At 42.2% G+C, this 14,785-nt stretch overlaps 2 non-coding genes across 2 annotated transcripts; one reads left to right on the forward strand and one right to left on the reverse strand.

Moving 5' to 3' along the window:
• Window positions 1–3,616: 3,616 nt before the first annotated feature.
• On the reverse strand, window positions 3,617–3,688 carry trnag-ucc (transfer RNA glycine (anticodon UCC)). The gene has a single exon. It is a non-coding gene; the product is annotated as a tRNA-Gly (tRNA).
• Window positions 3,689–11,542: 7,854 nt separating this feature from the next.
• LOC148634049 (U4 spliceosomal RNA) lies at window positions 11,543–11,684 on the forward strand. Its single transcript, XR_015933719.1, has one exon. It is a non-coding gene; the product is annotated as a U4 spliceosomal RNA (small nuclear RNA).
• Window positions 11,685–14,785: the final 3,101 nt, after the last annotated feature.

Genomic DNA, 14,785 nt, shown 5'->3' on the forward strand with positions numbered 1-14,785 from the left:
CTCAGAACACTTAATTCTGCCTTATTAATAAGCCTCGCCGCTACACACATATATTAATATAATAAATGATTGCTTATGCTTTATAAACAAATCTAATTAAAATAAAAGCTTAAGTTTTGTATTTATCTTGTACCATAGAACATGATTTTCTTTGTATTTCAATCCCACAAAGTGTCCAAATGACGCACTACATGATATAAGGAAGATTATCACATGCATATCGGTATTATCTTTCTTACGAAAATGCATTCCTTTCATTACCTTTTACTTTTTAAAATGAACTCAAATTGTGTATAATGTAATAATTTAAGTAGAATAGATTCTAATAATATAATGATCCAGTGTGTTGCACTACTTCACTGCTTCACTGCTCTATGCCGTCAGGAAATAAATCCTCAGACTGCTTACTGCCCTGGGCATGTACCAATGAATTACAGGAGCACATCTATTTCTCACTGCGTTGAAGCAGGAGACACACAGTCTCTGCAAACACATCCTAGATACAGTGTTCCAGCACCTTTGACCTCATCCAGAACGTATCATTTCTTGAAAGGGATTGCTGTCCGAATGCACATCTGAATCCCAAACAGAATCTCTAGTAAAATACGATCATTTGTGAAACAGGCAAATGACTGTCTCAGGGGCCCATTCCTCATTGTCAGACATATGTATGCAATGCTTTCACCGTGCATTGAGCAATAGGGATTAAAAACACAGCAGGTAAGGTTAGATGTCATGTTCTATGATCATTTCTTTCAGCATTAGGGACTAAATATACTAAACGTATGATGCTAAAATGTTATTTTCACATATATTAATGTAATAAATGATTGCTTATGCTTTATAAATAAATCTAATTAAAATAAAAGCTTAAGTTTTGTATTTATCTTGTCCCATAGAACATGATTTTCTTTGTATTTCAAGCCCACAAAGTGTCCTTTGATCTCTATTCTGTGGTAATCCATGATGACCCCGTTCTTCAGGTGATTCATCATGTCCTCCCTCGCCTGTTGAGAGGCCACCTGATCTCTTCTGCCGTGGCGTGCTTCATACACGCCCTCTTGAAGTGAGCAGGAAGCTGATCAAAAGTATTCAGGCACATCTTGCACACCAGGGGAATCCTCGCGGGTTTCCTTTGAAAATAAATAATACCATCTGTGTATAGAAACAAGCTAAGACTGATTTCTTAAATTATCCTTAAAATTCTCTCTCATAGTTTGAGCATAATGATTTTATTGCATTTATATAAGAATTGCTCATTGCTCCTAAATAAATAATGGTCTCAGTCACAGACTTTCCAATAGAAGCCATTGTGGAGTTCAGCAACTGCAGGTCCAAGAAGTGGGGAAGGAATTTTAAAAGAGAAATTGAATTACAATACAGAAGGAATGGCTGAGGGTTCACTGAAATGTATAAATATACAAATTCCAAAGACTGAGTCCATATAGAAACAACTACTTTTCATTTTCAGTATAAGAAAAAAAAAACTATCTTCCAAAGCATCATAAAATTGACCCTACTTCTCTCTTGTAGTAGTACAGCAGACCTTTCCAGGTGAGCAGATCACAGAGTCCGAAATGAGCTTCCTCCATCAAGCAAAGTACCTGAACATGACTCTGTCTTCATAAAAGCGCCCCTGTAATAAAGAAATTAAATCCAAAATCAAGAGGGCAGTTGCCTACTGAAATACAAGAAGTCATCAATTTTAACCTAGCAACACATTAAAGGCTGCATCTATACAAGTGCGATTCTAGAAATGCTCACCAGATTACGTTTTAAGAAGGAACTGCGCCACAGGTTCCGCCGAGATCTTAAATCGGATGGCAGGATTCAGAGTCCGGAGTGTGGACTGATGGCGAACGGAGGGTCCACATACTGTGGATCCCTCAGTGATCTTCCGCGTATTCAAACCGCCAGCGTGTGACTCCCCTGTCCCTGTGACCTCATTGCTCTGCTCTCTCCTCTGTGCAGCCGAGCCCGACTCACGGTAAAGTGAAAAAAAAGATGCCCTCAACGTGAGATTTACTCTGGAGCGAGGATAGATGTTACCTTTTTATCATTTAACAGGATGTATGTGATGTGGCGACTAGGTTCAATTTTGTATCCTCTTTAAAAGATTAAGGACTGGGGTGAGCGTGATTTACCACCCTTTCAGCTAAGAACCCGACTTGCGCACCGTTTAAGCTGCATAGACTCGGTCGTTTAACTCTTCTCCGTTAGCAGGGTTAAGGTTAAAGAAAAAAAAATAGCTGACTCCTTTTTTTTGCCAGCTGCTAGCGCTGATTAGCAAGGCTTGTGTTTCATGTTTTGCAAGTTGCATCCATTTTAAGAAAAACAAGTCGCGTTAAAGACAGGAAATGAATACTTGCATTTAATTAAGTCTAGCCGTAGGCGGGGATCTCCTGTTTACTAGACAGGCGCTTTAACCAACTAAGCCACGGGGCCCCAGGAGTGTTGTCCTTTTGCAGCCACTTGGACACACCACTCAGACACATCTGCATTCGGTGTGTGCTCCGCCTGCTCGCTGAGCAAGTTGCCACCTTTACATACAATAGCAACATCGACACCAAGAGAAAGGATGACAAATGGCTTTTATCTGGAACTTTTCATGTCCAAGGAGCTCAATGTGCTTTCTGTGTAAACAGGGCCACTGAACTCCACACTGGCCACTGAACCACAGCAGTGGCTTGCTGGCTTGACATCTCCCAAGGAAAATGTTGAAATCACATGTGGAACAGGAAAATGACCCTCGAGTATGTGGGGAAAAAAAGAAAAAGATCATCTGGAGCGCGCCAACCCATGTCCGGACAGCCCAGTTTCGTCGACAAGGTGGCTGAGTGGTTAAGGTGATGGACTGCTAATCCATTGTGCTCTGCAGGCATGGGTTCGAATCCCATTCTCATCGCTCTCCATGTCTGACACGTGTGCCTGTTCGACATCGGCCCTCCTGTTGTTTGCTCCGGTGCTAGAGCCGTACATTTTCTAGCAGTGGCTGAACATGGTATAGTAGGCCAACGTCGGTATCGAGCAGTGACAGTAACAGTACTTACTGCGCCCCATAAGAAATCGTTTGTCCCTGTTCAAAAGAGATTGTGCGATGTCCTGCGGCGTTCGTAAAGCAAACCTTTGACAGTTTGAAAAGAGGAATTTATTCTGCTTCCTGTGCGTGCAGTAGTTACAAAGTTGAACGTCTTTACACGATCTGCTGCAGTTTTCAGTGGGCGGGCTTTGTCAGATGGCTTGAAAAAACGCACTGTGTTTCGGCTCGGGAAACATCATGAGCAGTGTCCTGCATGTTTTCTGTGTATAGCTGTCTTTTAACGCATACAGAATTCATTCGAAATCATTGATTTCTCCAATTAACAAGGGTCCCTTTTTGAACCTGCGAGAAGCATTCTTTCAATGTAACAGATTTACTCCGGGGAAAGCCAGCACGACATTGAGAGTAGCTCAAGCTTTCAGCACCCGTATCGGACTGCGTGTATGCAGACACCGCTCAGAATCCCCTGTAAGATTCTCCCTCAATTCCGTTTTTCAGTGCTTTAGCTCTTTCAAAAGGCTTTGCTTTGCTAGTCACAATCCAAGGCTCATGACAGCATTTGAAAACATTCGCCACTGCGTTGGCCGGGAATCGAACCCGGGTCAACTGCTTGGAAGGCAGCTATGCTCACCACTATACCACTAACGTACACTCACAGGAAGCCTGCAGGACACCACCAGAGAATGCTTTTTTTAATTTTTTTTTTATTAAACATAGAATTTACAAATACAAATACAACAAGAGGATCAGAGTCATGTACAAGAGAAAAAAAACGCAGCAGAAAAAAGCATTTAACTACCAGAGGTAATTAAGTAATTATGTGATCAAATTGTATATTTTACACGTATCATATTTTCCTTGCTTTAATATTTCTCAATTATTTATAAACTTTAGTTTCAACATGCATGCGTTTCCTGTAAAAAATAAAACTCAGCACACAGTTTTTCTTTTAACAACATTTCGAGTACCTCTGGCATTCATGAAAAAGACATACACAAAAGCAAATAACTAACTCTAAGACTGTCTAAACTATTGAGTTTTTCAAAGAACCATGAAGAAAGATGTGAAGACGGGGGTTTGAATTTAATCCTTTCTGTAGGGGGTTTAGACTTCTAAGTCACAAGCTGGGGTTTATGGCAGGAAAGGGGGTTAACTGATAAGGATTGCAGATGCAAGCTAGGAACCCCCCTGGGTGTAATGTTAAACTGACCATTTGCCCAGAACATCGTAAACTGGCCAAATACCATGAACCCCCCTCTTTACCATCAGACCGAGTGACGTCAGAAACGGAGAAGAAAACACTATATAACCCAAAAGTTTGTAACAGTACGTGGAACAATACTTCGGTTTTGTTGTTTCTTGCGGGAAACAAGACTTCGGCTTTATTGTTCCTTGCATGCAATAAACTCATCTGTTTTACTTCATCTCGGGATCAAGAACCTTATTTCTTCTGTTACAACAAATTTGGCGTAGTCGGCGGATGCTCCAGAAGGCGCAGAACTTCCCATCGGCAGGAGAGACGGTCAGCGCGCACATAACTAAGAGGTAAGGACTCCTCTTTTATTTAAAAGTCCCGACTCTCTCTGACCGATTGGGAAATCTCTGCTCCCTGCGAGAATCGCCCGAGATGACGGAGTAAACGTGAGTTTCTGAATTCCTCTGGCCCGGGGAAGGCACCGGTGTATGTAATGGGTTGGTTGCTGTAAGCCCAGAATTTGGTCTGGCAGGGGTTCCGCGGTATTGTGTACAGGCGTTCGAAGCTGGTGTATGCCTTAATTGCGCGTGGAGTTTTTAACGGGTTTTGGACCCTTACCGTGAAGTTCAGGACTGGTGTGGGTCTTAATTGCACCCGGAGTTCTGAAGGTCAGAACTGGTTTGGGTCTTAATTGCACCCGGAGTTCTGAGGCTCAGAATCGGTGTGGGCCTTAATTGCGCCCGGGGTTCTAGAGCAAGTGGTGCATTAAATGCACGTAGTTCAGGACTGGTGTGGGTCTTAATTGCACCCGGAGTTCTGAAGGTCAGAACTGGTTTGGGTCTTAATTGCACCCGGAGTTCTGTGGCTCGGGATCGGTGTGGGCCTTAATTGCGCCCGGGGTTCTGGAGCTGAGTGGTGCATTAAATGCACGTATAATCCAGGATTGGTGTGGGCTTTAATTACGCCCGGGGTCCTGAGATTAGCTACGCCTTGATCGTGCACAGATTGGAGTGGCGTGGTTTCTGGCGTGGCGTGGTTTTTTTTTTTGTTTTAAAGGAAACAGGAGTAGAAGAGATATATGTATGTATGTTTTTGGTGTTTTCCTTGTTTGTGAAATACATATACACACGCACGACACTAACATAAACACACCTCATAATAAAGAGCAAAGCATTAAGTAGCAGGATTTAAAGGACGTTGAGACCCGAGAATCGCCCTGATTGAGCTCAGTGCGTAAGTCCACCCCGGGGCAAAAGCAGCGATGCTGGCGTTCTGGGGATGGTGAATTACTGATCAAGAAAGGGGGTTTTCGAGGTCTCGTTTCTTACCTGTGAACAGTGCGGTGTAAGTCCTCTCTAAAGTCTCGGAGAGGCATTTAGATCTGGAGGTAACAGACGCCCTTGGCTGAATGAGTGCAGTAATGCACAGGTTTTTCCAAGTGAAAACATCCCCCTACTGAATGAGCTGTTACCTCACACACGACAAAAGTAAATCTTAAAGAGACCGAACATGTGCGCTAACTGATGGTTTGAGAAAGTGGTGGAAGGGTCCGTTTAAATATCGGAAAAGTGTAAGTTGACGGAAAAGAAGGAGAAAAATATGGAAAAAGCTGAGTTTGTCAGAGGGAATTTGGGGGCGAAGACGCCTGTAAAGAAAGCATATATGAGTATTGATTGGCAAAAGCACAAGCATGTAGCTCCCACCCTGGTGCACGGCCGGCACCAGTGGTGGCAGATACATGAGAAAAAAAAAAAAGAAATTGGGATGTGACTTAAAAGTGTGTTTACGGGGAAAACAAAAACCCGGAAGAAAAGATATTTTAATCGCTACGAAAGAGTATAGAAAAAAAGCTAAAAGAGGCAGTACAGGAGAATGAGAAACTAAAGAAGGAATTAACTCCTGGTCACGCTGCACTGGTTAATGTGCTGCAGCCAGCGACTAAGTTATATCCTGCTCTCCCACAGGGGAACAAACAGGCAGGAAACGAAAATAATTGGGATCAATTCCCTCAGTGGCCATATGGAGAAGGGGGGTCTGATTGGGATAACACTTGGTATGAGTGTGATAAAGACGGATCAGGGTCTCCCCTGTTAGAGGGAGGGCGCCCGCAGATCTGTACTCTCACTCGAAGTGGGAAAGGACTTGATGTAGCAGGGGCTGGCGCCGTTGATGACAGTGCCACTCTAACACTGTCTCGCACCCCGTCGAGGGGGTCTGCAATCGCACCTACCTTCCCTGATTTCCCCCATACGATCAAATCCAAAACCGTAAGATATTGACCGGTGGGCTAAAGTACCGCACCCGAAATTAGAAATGCAGCGAACCTGGAGTGCGCTTCAGGAATTAAAAGGATTCATGTAGAAGTAAAACAAGAATACAGCACATTGTATTACGAAGAGAAAAATATATTCTCGATGTGTATGTGTGTTTTATGAATTTGTGTGCCGGCATGTATGTGTGTAACTGTGAGTTTTGGTATACTAAATGACGGTGTGAGTGTGTTTAGCCAGCGGGACTGGCTAGAGACGTAACTAAAGAGACTTGACGAAAATCAACTTAAGGAGATTGGAAAATATAAGAGCGTCTGAAACGTATAAGTACAGTGCAGGTGGACGTAAAAGTAGTTAAACAGTTTTTGTATTATTATAAATTATTATAAATTGTAATTTATACAATTAGTTGCAATAATGGAAACAATTTGGTTTTATTCGAATGTCTCGAAACCAGACATGCTGAAACGGTGTAGGTTTAGAATCGAGACTGGGGAGAATAACGTCTTGTGAGAAAATCTGTTTACCTAACGATTAGATCCTGTAAATCCCTTGTAGCCTCCCTAAGTCTGTCCCAGTCCAGTGGATAAAAATGTACTGTTAATGGAGTGTTGGTTTCTCTGTTAGGGGATACTGGAGCACTACTGTCCTGCTTGTTTCACTCCTCTGTTCAACAGTGTACTATAGAGCAATGTATATGGGAAGATGGCAGGAGGCCACAGGAGTATTGGGACAGCAAGTTTTACTTGCCGAGTACCAGATTTTAATGGGTGGTTTTATTCCAGATCTATTGGGTTGGAATATTATGCATTACAAAGAATGACTATGCAGAACAGGGTATCACGTGGCTTCAACTGGCTGTGATCACTCAGTATGTTGATGGTATTCTGAGTGCTTCCCCTGACGAGGAAACCCACAAGTCTGAGTTGCTTCAGCTTTAGAGTGTCTAATAGAAGCAGTTATGATAAGGCCCTTTTGTGTCTAGCATTGTGAAATTTTAACAGGGCCTGGGTGCAATGTTTTTTACAGGGTGAGCACAACTCTTAACAGATCTGCTTAAGGGGGGAGTGCAGTACAAGGACAAGATTGCCTTGGTTCCCGCAGCAAAAGCCGCCTTTAATAATTTGAATCAAGTTCTCTTACAGGTGCTGAGACTGGGGTTTCCTCAGATGGATCAACCATTCCTTTGTATTATTGCAAGTTGCTGACAGAGGCCACACAAGGAGCCCGCGAGCAGGTCCTGGAGGCGTGGGGACCACCACCTGAAGGAGGGCACGACCTCATCCCAGGAGAGTGGGTGTGGATCAGGAAATTTCCTTCACAGGTTCTCCAGCCCAGGTGGGACGGACCCTACCAGATCCTGTTGACAACCGAGTCTGCGGTTCGAGTGGAAGGAAAAGATCGCTGGATCCACGCGCCACACTGCCGACGAGCCTCATCCCCATTTACAGACTCAGAATGAAATCATTTCTGTTTATAACAATAATTGTTGCTGTAGGACTATGTTCCGCAGGAATTAATGATCATCTCTCCCACAAAGGAGAACATGGAATTAATTCCTTTTTAGGCCTCTCCTATCCTAGCTAAGAAAACCAACCAAAGTGCCTGCTGGGTGTGTGCCGCATTACCCAAATATGTACAGGGAGGACTTCCTATGGGAGCCATTCCTTGGCGTCGCGAGGAAGTCATAGGCATGATCATTTGGAGGGATAATTTAGGAAATTTTTATATGACAAACTATGGGGGTTGCCATAACACGACTTTAACCTGCACAACATTACAATATCTACAGGAGCGAGGCTTAGAGCCCACGAGTTTCACAGGCTCTTACGCTCCTAAATATAACAGAAGCCATACACCACCATACCTGACTCTAAATAAGGAACGTGAGGGAAACATATGTTTTCAGCACACTAATGGTCTGCACTTGGTTGGATGGAGTCGTTGCAACCTTACCATCGCTGCAAATATATCCACCTCTACCTTCCAAATTCCAGGATGGGATCGGCACACCCCACAATTCGGTATAAGTTTCTTATTTTCAGAGGCATGGGGAGCGCCAAACGGAACATATTTCATTTGTGGAAAACGAGCCTACCCATGGTTGCCAGCCCAGTGGTCTGGCTCATGTTATTTAGGATATGTGGTTCCTCATATCCGTGTTCAAATCCACAGCCCCTTCGGACCTAACCACAGACCACAAAGAAAATTGGCTGATTGGGAATATTATTTAGGTATAATATTTCCACAAGCCGGCATGAACTTTCTGAGTCGAGAGTTAATTCAAATGGCCTCGACTTTAGAAGAATTAGCAAATTCTACCTCATCTAGTCTGAAGGCTGTTAATGATGAAATGGTAGCCCTCAGAACAGTGGCCATGCAGAACCGACTAGCTTTAGATTATGTACTGGCGGCCCAAGGAGGAACTTGTGCAGTAATTGGCACTGAATGCTGCACATATATTCCTGAAAATTCTGAGCACATCTCAGATCTGGCCCAACACATTTACAATGAGGGACAGAAATTTCAGTATGGGTAAAGTCTGTGTTTGGGGCCTGGGGTGGAACCTTTTTATAGTGTTTATCCGTAGGAGTAGTATTGTTTATATGTATAATTGTAATCATCACATTCACAAAAAAATGTATCACATCTTGCTATAACCGTGGAACGTACAATGACATGGCAATACATACCTGTTCGCCAAGAAAGGAAAGATCTGCCCTGACATTGTATTTATAAAAATAGGCTACACTGACGTATGCCATATTTTATAAGGGGGGAATGAAGAAAGATGTGAAGACGGGGGTTTGAATTTAATCCTTTCTGTAGGGGGTTTAGACTTCTAAGTCACAAGCTGGGGTTTATGGCAGGAAAGGGGGTTAACTGATAAGGATTGCAGATGCAAGCTAGGAACCCCCCTGGGTGTAATGTTAAACTGACCATTTGCCCAGAACATCGTAAACTGGCCAAATACCATGAACCCCCCTCTTTACCATCAGACCGAGTGACGTCAGAAACGGAGAAGAAAACACTATATAACCCAAAAGTTTGTAACAGTACGTGGAACAATACTTCGGTTTTGTTGTTTCTTGCGGGAAACAAGACTTTGGCTTTATTGTTCCTTGCATGCAATAAACTCATCTGTTTTACTTCATCTCGGGATCAAGAACCTTATTTCTTCTGTTACAACAACCAGAACTATAACAGTCCTTAACACTTAACTACACCATTCCAAACTAACACTAAAGAAACACTAGTATATACTGGTATAACAAATATAACCAAACATAATCATTAACTGAGCAGTCACTGGGAGCAAATCTCCTTCCCATCCACAAAGGCCCTCGCTCCCACAAAGTAGGCTCTCCTCCCCTCTCTTCTGGCAGCTTCAACCTGGGGCCACAGCTGGTTCCTGGTACTCCTGTCCGCGGCAGACAGGTCCTCTGCAAACCTCAGTTTGTTCCCATTCAAATACTCATTCTCCCTCGCCACTCGCCACAGCATGTCCCTCGCCGTCCTCTTGGTGAACTGTATTATAATCGATCTGGGGCGCACTTGCCCAGACATGTTCGCTCTCCCGAGCCTGTGAACAAAGTCAATGGCCGATATTACGTCCTCCTGGTCCGGCAGGTTCCTTTTACAGATACCCTTCACTGTTGCAACAAGGTCCTTATCACGTTCCTCTTTAACTCCAAATAATTTTAAATTCCATCATCGACGGTATCTATCTACATCGTTCACTTTCAATTCAAGTTCTTTAATATGCTTTTCTTGTTTGGTATTTACTTGTTTAAGAACTTTTACTTCACTCTTTAAGTCTTCAACCTCTTTAAACACACAGTCCATGGACTTTTTAAGACTTTCGATTGCGACTGTATTAGATCAAATCATTTCCTTCAGCTCACCCATGCTCTGTGCCATCATGTTGAAGATGTTGGTCTGGAGCTCCTCCAGCGTCAGGTCGCCCCTTCCTCTCTTGGCTGCCGGGGTTTTCACAGGTGTGCTGGGCAGGGACTCCGGCTCTTCCTCTGGCAGCTGAGTCTCACTTGGGCTGCGAACGCTCGCGTACGAGCGCATCTCCAGCACTCTTTCCACGTCCCCTCCAGCTGCTTCACTTTTCCCTTTAGTTGCCATCAATTTTCTTGTAGTGCTATACATATACGATTGAGGTTTCTTAGACTTCTCCTTCGAAGACCCAGCACTCTCTTTTCTTTTCCCAGTGTTACTCATATCGAAATTCTTAAACCTAAAAAAAAACGTTTTTTTTTCTTTCAATTATAACTGAAGTTTAAACAAGTAGTGTTAAGTCCTTATTTTTCTGTAGTCAAAAAAAGCAAAAATTAACATTCAGGTCATGAAAAACTCAAAAAAAATCCTCAACCACTAAACTTTACCTCCCACCTGAGCGCCATCTTGAACGCCCCTACCACCAGAGAATGCTCACGATTTCGGAAGCTGTCTCCGGGACGTGCTGATTCCACACATCCTGAATAAATCATGATATTGTTAGTTGCTGTAGCTAGACGTTCAAATGAGTTTCATGGCCAGATGGACTGTTTCCTCCAGCGGTATAGTATTGCAGTGAGACAGCACGATGCCTGCAAGACTATGTCACGCTAAACGCCACAGATTGTGTTTGTCCGTTCATGTCAGTCATCCTGCAGCCACGGGAAGTGGGACACAAACATGCCGCAATGCTTTCAAGACGTTAGGATTTGTTTGTGCAACATCCGAGAAGAGTACTTGTGGCTTGAATGTGAACTGTACGTGCCCGCCCCCTTTCCTCTGTAGTGCATGAGTTCCTCCCGGCATGCCCTTCGTCATTGTTCTGTCATCTTGTATTTAAAGGGTTGTATTTCTGCTGCTGAAAAGAATCAACGGGTTTCTTTGTTCCCAACGGAGCCCTTGTCTGTCATGAAATTCTTCAAAACCTCAAGCTAGAAGAAGACGACAAATATGAAGCGTTACAGCAACGACATGCCATGAGACGATTGATAACGATTTCCATAGGATCCCCGCGGTTGCCTGGCAACCGTCAGCTTTGCGCAGTGGCAGTATCGTAGCCTGTGAGGTTTAGCCGAGGCGGGATTATTGCTAGTTGAAAACTTTTCCCAATACCCCGCTTCCGCCGGTTTGCAATACAATCGGCAAAAGCAATTTTTGACAGTCTCGTTAGAGACTGAGCAAGGTGTTTAAAGACAGATTTGGTCATGGTGACATCATGGTAGAAAGAAGCGAGCTTGTTCCCAGTGGGCATTGATTCGTCGAATATACGTATATTTACGGTGAAATTACGGCTATACGTATATATACGTCGCCTCGAAGTATAATCAACGTCGAATTGCAACCGTAAAATTGACGACATTAACAAACGCATATATAACGTCGAAAACACATCTAACACAGTGCCTGAGGCTTTTTACTGTATGTATCGTGTGTGCCGCAACTAGGAGTATACGGCACTCTGCACAGTGTACGAAGTAAATTATTTTCGCAGCAATTAATTTACACGTGTATAATAAATATAGTAAATATAATAAATTAATTACTGCGAAAATAATTTACTTCGTACACTGTGCAGAGTGCCGTATACTCCTAGTTGCGGCACACAATCAATGCCCACAGCTTGGCATACAAGGGTTTTGCTGAGGGGGTCTTGCCACCTGCCTGAAAAAAAACAGTAAAATGTTTGAGTGCCTATAGAGTTTCTATTTTTATTTTCTTGACAAAAGTCCCCCATCAGTGCGCGGTGCCCGAGGAAAAATCTGTAGGGGGGCGTCTGAAATTCTGAGGGGGGAGTGATATTTCAGTTGAAACGGAGCTGTACGGTGCAGCTACCCAAATGAAATCTCGCAGCTATGCCATTGATTAGTGCTTCATGATAGAAGATAACGACTAGCAATCTGGTATTTGCGATGAAGTTTAGTTTCACATTTTTCGTCACTCTCAAGGTTTGTATTGCCTGGAGCGAAAAGTACCATAAGCGTTCATTTTTGCAGCTACATGGACGTTCTGAATCGTTAAGAAAAAAATGTTGTAAAACCAACAGAAAGCACAGACTGCTATAACTAGTCCTAGTTATAAAACGATTTTAAGTATAATGATAAACTACTGCAAGGAATCGGTCCACCTGAGCAAACAGGATCGTAATGTTGACACTCAATAATATGTGCAGTTCCTGGACGGATAGCCCTCCTGCCTATCAAACAGACTGAGTGACTGTTCGTGTCATTTAGTGTTGTCTGACCATTGACAAAGTACAACTATTTTTTTAGGGTGCAAATTAAGTTAGGTAAAACTTTTTGCCCAAAACTGAAGGGGCGACATTCCCCCCTCCCCCCGTGATGCCAGGCCTGTCCCCATCCTATTCCATAATGTCATTATATATAATACCATACAACAGTGACCGATCCTTACTTATTGCATGCGTTAAAATTGCACATCAGCTCATAGCAGCGATGTATTATCAATGTTAAATTTCAACCATAATATCGACAACATTAATAAACGCATACGTTGAGAAAATATCGAACCCAGCATATTTTCCGGTTATATACCACAATGCATTGCTAGTATTCGTTGGTCACCATTTTGGACACGTTTTTCAAACGTAAAAGTATATCCGAAAATATCTCAGCAATCCTCTTTTGACGAGTAAGTATGAACAATAATAATACTATCTGAATACATACAGATCTTTCTTAATATTATTTTGATTAAAATAGTATGTGAATAAGCAAAAAAATGGCACATAAAATAGTGTGAATGGGGAAGATGACACAAAATCGTTTTGCCGTTTCTCTTATTCTTATTCTATGTTGTACTTTCAAACTTTGGGTACTCTTTAATTAGGACAGACTTTATTGCTCAACTGCTATGATGCAAGCCAAATTTTATACATTTATTTCAGCTTTGAGCTTAGTAAACCGTTCATTTTTTAGATTATACTAAAGAAGATATTAATCATCATTTATTTGGGAAGTAATATTATATAATTTTCTCCTAGCTGCGGTGCTGAAGTCCCACCCTACATCAACAGAAAAAGAAATAAAGGAGCACGCAATGTGTTACTTGAAGAATGCATATGCAAGGCAGGGGGCCAGGAGATCTGGACTCTGAAAATAATAGGTTTTTGGTTCTAACTGTTAGGACAATTAGACAGGGTTTGCAAATAGTGGACAAAAATCGTCTTAACTTCCATTGTAATATTTTATATTTTATGTAATATTTTTTTCTTGGAAATATAGAAGTTGTACATTTTAAAATGTATATTTGAATCAAAATGTGGTTTTGAGTTAGTGTGTTAATGTAATTAGTTTTGTGTTTGTCATTACTATACTGTATATTGCCATGTTACCAGAATTTGTAGCTGAAGTTTAAGACTAGTTGTGTTTTTATGATTATTGCCCATATGTTGATTGTTGATTGATTGTATACAATGTATAATTTGAAATACATATGTTTCAGGTGTGAATGTGTATTTTCAGAATACATTTCTAAACCTAATCATTGGCTTGTTTTACTTGTTTCTACACCTATAAAATCTATCTTTGATGTATAATAGACCTCTACCCATATACGTATAATAGACCTCTAATGTTATCCGTATAATAGACCTCTAACCATATACGTATAATAGACCTCTAAAGTTATCCGGAACTCCAACCATATATGTATAATAGTCCTCTAAATTTATCCGTATAATAGAACTCCAACCATTTATGTATAATGAACGTCTAAATATAGACGTATAATTGACGTTTAACTTTAGACGTATATTAGAATTTCATTCTAGACGAATTGTAGACCACATTTAGACGTCTAAGATATGCGTTTAATAGACGTATATTATACGTCTTTTGCCCAATGGGTTACGTCTCAACAGAAACGCTCTTTAGCTCTTTCAGCGTTATGCAGAGAACATCGTCTGTCGAGATCACTTTTGAGTCAGCGCGAAACGCCGTGTGCTGTCAGTTTGATTTCATATTGCTCGTAGCGGCGCCCGGCTTTTGTCTGTCAAACGTTAGGTTGCGCTTCTTCATGCTGCATCGTCGGCATGAGTGGAGCTTTATAAACGTCTGTACTTACTGCGCCCCATAAGAAATCGTTTGTCCCCGTTCAAAAGAGATTGTGCGATGTCCTGCAGCAAACCTTTGACAGTTTGAAAAGAGGAATTTATTCTGCTTCCTGTGCGTGCAGTAGTTACAAAGTTGAACGCCTTTACACGATCTGCTGCAGTTTTCAGTGGGCGGGCTTTGTCAAATGGCTTGGAAAAATGCA

The sequence above is a fragment of the Lepisosteus platostomus genome, unplaced genomic scaffold (genome assembly GCF_059453375.1).
Source record: "Lepisosteus platostomus isolate fLepPlt1 unplaced genomic scaffold, fLepPlt1.hap1 Scaffold_40_H1, whole genome shotgun sequence".
NCBI classification, from domain to species: Eukaryota; Metazoa; Chordata; class Actinopteri; order Semionotiformes; family Lepisosteidae; genus Lepisosteus; species Lepisosteus platostomus.